Source organism: Elephas maximus, chromosome X (genome assembly GCF_024166365.1).
Source record: "Elephas maximus indicus isolate mEleMax1 chromosome X, mEleMax1 primary haplotype, whole genome shotgun sequence".
Taxonomy (NCBI): domain Eukaryota; kingdom Metazoa; phylum Chordata; class Mammalia; order Proboscidea; family Elephantidae; genus Elephas; species Elephas maximus.
In genome coordinates, this window is record NC_064846.1 from 122,130,399 (window position 1) to 122,139,805 (window position 9,407).

A 9,407-nucleotide genomic window follows, 5' to 3' on the forward strand; every position below is an offset into this window, starting at 1 on the left:
GATTACTCTTTCTCTTTTATTTTGGGCTAGGTCCCTGGTTTTCATTCCAAAACTGGGTTTTGGTTTCAAGTCTTGGGAAATTTGCTGTAACTCTCGGTGGGCACAGGATGGGCAGTTAAAAAGCTGCTAAGGTTTCCACCACTTAATATTAAGTCTTCTGTGATAGAATAAACTGGTCATGAGTCAAGGCTATCTTACCCTTGCCAGCCACAAGTTAACACTCACAACGTGCAGGCTATTCTTAGAAAAATTTTCTGTGGCTTCTAGGTTTAGTGAAAGATGGGATCTAGAAATAGTAAAAATGAGCTTGGAGCCCCTGTTGGCATACCAGCAGGTTTCATGCCACAGAAATATGGGCCTAGGTCATGACTTTTTTTTTTTCTCGATGGAGTAAGATAGTATATAATTTCAATGGCTGGAATGGAGGTCTTTTTCATCAGATAAAATTATTCATTTTAGGAATAAGTTGGAAGGAATAAAGTCTATAAAGCAAAATCAATAGGCTGCATATTTTAAGTAGTATTTTATTAATTTCTGGTGAAAGTGTACACCGCAAAACAGGTTCCCATTCAACAATTTCTACACATATTGTTCAGTGACATTGGTTATATTCTTTTTTTTTTTCCTATTACTGCACAGGGTTTATTTGTTTGTACAAAAATAGAATAACTACAACAACAACACTAATCTACTGTGGCTGTCATGGTCAGTGCCCCATCCATATTTCCTAGGATCTAAGTATCATTATTTTATTTTATTTTGTTTTGTTGTTGATACATACAGCAAAACATACACCAATCCAACTGTTTCTACGTGTACAATTCGGCCACACTGATTACATTCTTCGAGTTGTGCAATCATTCTCACCCACCTTTTTTTGAGTTGTTCCTCCCCCGTTAACATAAATTCACTGTCCCCTAAGGTTCCTATTCAATATATCAAGTTGCTGTTGTCAATTTGATCCCATATAGATAGTTCTTCAAAAAGCTTAATGCTCAAGGCAGATATTTTTTACTAGTTAAGCTAAACTGTTGTTTGGTTTTAAGAAGACTTCATGGGATATTTTTGGTTTAAGGTTTAAAAAATATCTGAAGGCAATAGTTTCAGGGGTTCATCCAGCCTCCATGACTCCAGAAAGTTTGAAATTCTCTTCTGCATTTTCCCCCTTTTGATCAGGATTCTTCTATAGAATCTTTGATCAAAATGTTCAGTAATAGTACGCGGGCACCATCCAGTTATTCTGGTCTCATGGCCAAGGAGGCAGTTATCCATGGAGGCAATTAGCCATACATTCCATATCCTCCTTCTATTCCTGACTCTCCTTCTTCCTCTGTTGCTCCAGGCAAATATAGACAAATTGTCACACCTTGGGTGGCCCCCTTGCAATCTTTTAAGACTCCAGGCACTACACAATGAACTAGCAGTTAGAATAGAAACACTAAACATGTTATTAGACCAATAAACTGGGACGTGGGAGGCATAATTTGATTGGTATTCAGAAGCTACCAGAGGCAAAAATGAGAGCAAAAAGGACTCTTTGTCCAAAACTCAAGACTTTGCATAAAGGAAACGGAAGGTTCAAAGCTTTGCAACCTAACACTTCCTCTGCTCCTGACTTGCATGAAGCTATCACTTTCTCCCATACCTAACTCCACTTTAACTTTTCTTTCTAAATTTCCTTTCTGCAAAGAGGAAAATATCCCTCAAATGCCTGTTAAAATACAATCCCGAACACCCCAAGCCAAAACCACCTTCACCCCATGGACAAAGTCTGAGTTATGAAGAATTATAAAAAACATTCCCTAAGCCTCCTGAGGATACATAAAAATTTTATGATGAATTCAGAATTTTTATTGGCTTGTATGACCCAAGCTTGCCAAACCTGTATCAATTCGTACACGTGCTTCTGGGTCCAAGGGAAGCTAGAAAGTGGATAACAGAGTCAAAATGGGAAAATCCTGATGCGAGTATAAACGGTCCTACCACCCTAGCAAATCAGGATGCTCCGGAAAAAGCTAGGAAATATCAAAATTGCTAGAGATTTATTAGATGCCATACCTAGGGTCTTTCCTCAGAAAACTGATTGGTCAATAATTCAATCTTGGAAACAAAAAAAAAAGGAAGAAACTCTTTGGGATTATAAAGAGATATTGAGTACATTATTTGAAAAATATTCAGGCTTGTGTCTAACTACACCAGGGGCTGAAAAAAGCCTTGACAGCCCTGTTTGTGAACAGTTTAAAATCAAAACTCAGTGATCTGATAATATATATATATAGAGAGAGAGAGCCCTCGTGGTGAAGTGGTTAAGAGCTCAGGTGGCTAACCAAAAAGTTCGTCAGTTCAAATCCACCAGCCGCTCCTTGGAAACCCTATGGGGCAGTTCTACTCTGTCCTATAGGGTCACTATGAGTCGGAATGGGAAGCTGCACCCTTAGATGAACTCCTAAAACTTGTTGAACATTTTAAAGATAGATTAGAAATAGAACAAGGAAAAAAGCTCAATAAAGTGATGGCACTGCAACTACAGCAATTACAAGAGCCAAACGAGGGACCCAGGAAGATGAGCTTCCTTTTACATACCAATCTGGATCATACGTTAAGCCCCAATTGTCAGAGGAGTCTCAAAGTCCTTCACTTCAGAAAAAAAAAGTGTCTGTACTGTAAGCAATTTGGTCATTGGAAAAGAAATCACACTAAGCAGTATTCTTCTCGATGTCCCTCGACCCCCACCCCCAAACATCTGCTAGACGATTGAGAATGAAGGTACTCTGAGGAAGAAAAAGGCAATCTGTTTTCCCTTATTACTTTAAAGAGTCAGGCAGAAACACAAATGATAATCACATAAACACAAATAACGCTGTATTGTATTAGTTGATACAGGTGCCACTACCTCAACCCTTAGCACCTCATTTTTGCATCAACAGCTTCCTTTGAGTGACAATAAATTATTAGTGGTGGGGGTTACAAATAAGTCTTAGAAGGTCCCTTTATCTGAACCCATTCCCATACAACCGGGATCATTCTCAGAAGAACATGTCTTTTTATTATGTGATATCACCCCAGTGATTCTTATACGATGACATCTATTAACTAAATTAAGAGGACATATAACCTTTTCTCCTGAAGGTGAAATTTTGCTGGAATTTCCTGACTCCTTAGGAGAGTCAGGATCTCTGAACAAGGAATTAATTTGTTCAGCAATATGGTACCGACCGATAGTGAAAAACCTAAAAATACTTTTTCCCTTGACTTCGCTGAGTTATTAAAACAAGTTCCAGAAAAGCTCTGGGCACAGGATTCCACTGATATTGGACAGGTGTTAAGTGCTGACCTTATAAAAGTAGGAACAGATACAACAACCAACTTTACCCTTTAAGAGCAAAATCCATAGAGGAAGTAAAACCTATAATAGCCCAACTTTCACAAACAAGACTAATTGTCCGATGCACCAGTCTTTGTAATTCTCCTATATTAGCTGTTAAAAAAGGACCCCTGGCGGCGTAGTGGTTAAGCACTCAGCTGCTAACAGGAAGGTCAGCAGTTCAAGCCCACCAGCCGTTCCATGTGAGAAAGATGTGGCAGTTTGCTTCTGTAAAGATTAAAGACTTGGAAAGCCTATGGGGCAGTTCTAATCTGTCCCATAGGGTCGCTGTGAGTCAGAATCAGGTTTTTGTTTTTTTGGTGGCTGAAAAATAACCTAGTGTGAGAGGATGGAGATTTGTACAAGATTTAAGAGCAGTGAATAAGATTATCTTCCCGTATTTTCTGGTGGTACCTAATTCCTGCACTTTACTTGCTCAAGTTCCCCAGCAAGCAAAGTATTTTACTATCATTCATCTGTGCTCTGCCTTTTTCAGTTCCTGTGGGGAGGACAGTATACATGGATGGTGTTCCCTCAGGGATTTATTGAATCCTCCTCTAATTTCTCTCAAGTCTTAAAACACTAGGATCTATCTTTTTTAGAGTTTTCTATGTCCTCAGTACTTTTACAATATGTGGATGATTTACTTGTATGTTCTTCTGATCTGGAAGCAAGCAAAACAGACTCCTTTTATCTGTTGCAACAATTAGCTCAAAAAGGACTAAGATCTCTAAAGAGAAATTACAACTTTGCTTACCTAAAGTTAAACACTTTGGACATGAATTAAGCTCTGAAAGAATTTTCCTGACTCCTGACCAATTGCTATCTATCTAAAAATTTCCTTGTCCCTCAACGAAGAGGCAATTGATAGAGTTCCTTGGTCTTACAGGGTACTGTAGGTTGTGGGTTCCAAATTACTCATTGCTCACTGCCCACTTATGTAAGCTGTTAAAAACCATTTAGCCTGAGCCTTTAAATTGGACTAAGTCAGAAAATGCTTTTACAAATCTAAAACTGGCTCTTGGCAATCCCTCGGGCTTGGGATCTCCAAATTATAATAAACCTTTTCAATTATATGTGCATGAAAGAGAAGGCCAAACTCTGGGAGTTTTGACTCAAATGCATGGTGACAAAGACCAGTATACTATAGTTTACAATTAGATTCTGTTGTGAGAGCTTTGTCCAACTGTTCAAAAGCAGTTGCAGGCTCTGCCAAGTTAGTGCAAGTTTCTTCAGACTTAATACTACAAAAACCCCTTTCTTTTGTCCCACATGAAGTTGTGCCTCTTTTAAACCATAGTAGTACCCAACACTTTTTCAGCTAGTAGGTTCACCTCATAGGAGCCATTGCTCCTGTCTCCTTCTCATATCACTATTTAAAGATGCAGTAATTTAAACCCAGCTACATTGCTGCCTTTGCCAGATGAGTGTAAACCACACGATTGTCATCTAATATTACAAGAAATTTCTGATTCTCCTACCCCTAATGTAGATTCTGAACTGTTTGTAGATGGGTTGTACCTTCGCATCCTCAACGGCTCTTACCTAGTGGGATATGCAGTCACTACTCAGTTTGACATTTTAGAACTCAGTCTGACATTTTAGAACAAACCTATGTATCTTCTCATAAGAGTGCTCAAGCTGCTGAACTTTAGGCCCTTACTAGAGCCTGTGAGATTTCTAAAGATAAAAATCCAACATTTTTATACACAGTCAATATTCTTTTGGAGTAGTTCATGATTTCAGAGTCTTGTGGAGGCAGAGAGAATTTCTAACTTCTAATGAAACAAAAATTAAAAACACTAAGTATGCGAGTGCACTTTTGCAGGCTTTAAAGATGCCTAAAGAAGTGGATATCACTAAAATACAGGCCCATACAAACAAGACTGATCCTGAGTATCAGGGAAATGCTTTGGCTGATTGGTGGCCCACCAGGCAGCCCTGCAGGAAATAGCCAGTGTCTGTTTCTGTGCTGCTAAAATTTTTTTAAAGAATGGAAAACATTGATAAAGTACATAAATTGGATCCAAAACAAATAACTCATATCAATTTGGCAGAGAAGCAAAATACTGCCCCCTCTTTAGAACATGACAGTTGGGAACCGAAGGGGAGAATCGTTTGATAAAAAGAAATCTGGAATATGGAGAGGCCCTAATCATCTTGTGATTTTTGCCTAATTCTTTGGCCTGACCTCTGTTAAAAGCTTTCCACTCTCACATTTACCATGGAGCTGATAAAATTAACCAAATTATGTTGAAATATTGGTGAGATAATTTTTTTAAAGGCCTCACACACTGCTGTGGCCCAGTGTTCAATTCATGAGTCTCATAATATGGGAAAAACAATTAGAATTTCAACAGGGCATGAGCCACCACCAGAAAGTCCATTTGAACACCTACAATTTGATTTTATTCAGGTACCCCTATCTAAGGGGTTTCAAAATGTACGAACAATTCTTTGTTTTCTCTTTGGGGTGAAGATTTTCCATGTTGAAAATCAGATGCTGTGACAGTAGCAAAGAAATTATTAGAACATGCCTTTTTTTTTAGCCTGGGATTTACCATTTATAATGTCAAGTGATCGAGGAATCACTCGGCAAGTGATTGAATAATTGGCTAAAGGACTAGAAATTCGTTGGCATTATCATTGCCCTTACCACCCTCAATCCTCTGGCAAGGTTGAGCAAATGAATGGAATGTTAAAACTTAAATTATCTGAAGAAACTGGCCCTCCATGGCCAAAAGTTCTTCCACTGGCTTTAATGGCCATATGCTCCACTTCCTTTGGAAAACATAAATTAACCCCTTCCAAGATTATTATGGGAAGGCCAATGCCTCTCCTTTATCATGGTTCTTGGGACCTCTATGATGGGGCATTAGGACATGGTACAGTACTGTAAATCTCTTATGACATATGCAAAAAGATATCTTTCAAAGGTTCAAGATACCTTTGTCAACCCTTATCAACATGAATATCTACACCGTTACTCAGAACCTGATGACTGAGTATATTTGAAAAGACATCAGTGCAAATCAGCCCTTGAACCTCATTGGAAGGTACCTTATCAAGTTCTTACAACTCACACTGCTGCCAAGCTTGAGGATAACGAACCCTGAATACATATTTATCAACCAAAACAAGCTCCTGAGCCTCAGTGGACTGCTGAGATTGCTGGTAACCTCTGCCTTAAGCTAAAAATGAAACAAAAACCTTACAACATGACATTTTTATTTGTTTTATGCTTATCTTTTAGCCTATCAAGAGCATAACTCTTTTATTATGCTAGCCAAACAAGTGGCTGTTACAACCAATCAAACTCATTGCTAGGCCTGTGCCCATGCACCCTTAATGCCTCAAATAGGAATCCCACTAATTGCCATTATGAGTTTAGAAGAAATAGTTTATAGCTCCTATGCACCTTAGGATGAGCCAGCCCCTTACTGGAATGACTCTGAGATAGTTAATCAATATACAGGCTGGGCTTATGAAGCAGCCATGAAACCGAAAGTTGTACGGTGTTTTTCCCAGAATTTTTCCAGATCTTCAAATTAATTTACAAATTAGTCAATGTTCTAATGACTATTATGTTTCAGATTCTAAAATTTTCTGCTCCAATTTATTTCTTTTCAAGGACCAAGTGACCTATGAACAAAGGACACAAACATTCATCTATTCCTCTCTGCCCACTGGTAGATCATGATAGTTTGCCTGATTTTGATGGTTACTCGCTTCCATTTGGCATATACGCATTTATGGCTTCTCCTGGTCCACAAGGCATTGACCCATATGTAATATTAAAAGGACATTATTCCATGTGTAGTCACTGAGCATGTAAAGTCCTGTCACCAAATTGGACTGGAATTTACTACTTGGCTTATGGAGTATGTGATGGATTGAATTGTGTCTTCCAAAAATATCATTGTGATAGGGAAATCACATCAGATGTCAAAATGAATCCTATCACTATGATGTAATGAGATGTATTAATGGCAGTTATATTCATGAGATCTACGAGATTATATATTAGAGATTAAATAGTGTCTTAAGCCAATTTCTCTTGAGATATAAAAGAGAGAAGTGAGCAGAGAGACCTGGGGACTTCATATATCAAGAAAGTAGTGCCGGGAGCAGAGTGCGTCCTTTGGACCCTAAGGTTCCTGAGTGAAGAAACTCCTACACCAAGGGAATATTGATGACAAGGAACTTCCTCTAGAACCGACAGAGAGAAAAAGCCTTCCTCTGGAGCTGGCGCCCTGAATTCGGATTTGTAGACTACTAGACTGTGACAGAATAAATATCTCTTTGTTAAATCCATCCACTTGTGGTATTTCTGTTAAAGTAGCACTACATAACTAAGATAGACTTTGGTACTGAGAGTGGGATGCTGCTTTAACAGATACCTAAAACATGGAAGTGGTTTTGAAACTGTGAACGGATAGAGGACCGGCACCAGAAGAGAACCAGCAGCAGCAGAGAACTGGAAGCAGCAGAACCAGGAGACCAGTGTGAGACGATACTGGAGGCCAACCCACAGAGTGAGAGAGCTGAGTGCCTGTGCACAGGAGACCTTCTGGTGGAGTGGGGTGCCTCTGGGCACTTATCAGTGGAGCTATGCTTGCTGACTCATGGAGCAAGATAGCTGAGTGTCTTCCAGCTGAAGTTCACTGGTGGAGTGGGGGGCTTCCAGGCACTTATCGGTGGAGCTACAGAGCTTTGAAACACTTGCCCTAGCAGGGCAGGTGCAGGCATGAGGCCCAAGGGCTGAGAGGCCAAGGGACCAGGAATCAGAAGCTGAAGAGACAAGGAACAGAGGAACCCAAGCTGCCTCAGTCTCAAAAGGTATGGCCATGGCCTCTGGGGTTTCAAAGGGTGGAGCCATGGCCTGTGGTGTTTCTAAGGGTGGAGTCACCACTCAGATGGACTAGGAGAATGGTGCATCTAAAGCTGAGGGAGCAGAGCTACTGTCCCAGTGGGCCTGGGAGGTGAAGCTGAAGACCAGGGCCGAGGGGCCTCTACTCAGAATCTGGAGAGTGTGGCCAATACCTAGAGTCTGGAGGGCAGGGCCATTGTGTAAAAGGTCTCAGAGAACGGAGGATTATTTTCAAGCCTTGAAAAAAAGAGGGCTAATATAATGTTCTGCTGACTTGCTTGGTGCCTATTATGCCTTCTTCCCTGCAATTTCTTCCATTTAAAATGGAAACGTCTAGCTTGTGCCTATTGCACCATTGTACTTTGGAAGCAGATAACTTGTATTCTAGATTTCACAGATAAGGAAGAATTTTTGGATTTTGGACTTGGGGCCAATTTAAGACTTTTGCTATGATATGATGGGGTGGATGGGTTTTACATGTGGCAAAGACATGAATTTTGGGGGGCCAAAGGGTGGAATGTCATGGATTGAATTGTGTTCCCCTAAAATATCTGTCAACTTGGCTGGGTCATGATTCCCAGTATTGTATGATTGTCTACCATTTTGTCATCTGATGTGATTTCCCTATGTGTTGTGAATCTTATCACTATGATGTAATGAGATGAATTAGTAATGAGATGAATTAGTGGCAGTTATATTGATGAGATCTACAAGATTAGATTGTGTCTTAAGCCAATTTCTCTTGAGATACAAAAAAGAGAAGTGAGCAGAGAGACATGGGACCTCATACCACCAAGAAAGCAGCACCGGGAGCAGAGTGCATCCTTTGGACCCTGAGATTCCTGTGTAGAGAAGCTTCTAGACCAAGGGAAGATTGATGACAAGGAACTTTCTCCAGGACCAAGAGAGAGAAAGCCTTCCCCTGGAGCTGGCACCCTGAATTCAGACTTATAGCCTACTAGACTGTGACAGAATAAATATCTCTTTGTTAAAGCCATCCACTTGTGGTATTTCTGTTATAGCAGCACTTGATGACTAAGAGTACCTTATATTTCATTTTATTCAAAACTTCCATCAGAGAGAATTAGAAATACGCTTGTGCCACCCGAGTTCCTTTTGCCTCAGTAATGGGGCAAAATCAGCTCAAGATTAAACACTGTTCTACTCCCACTT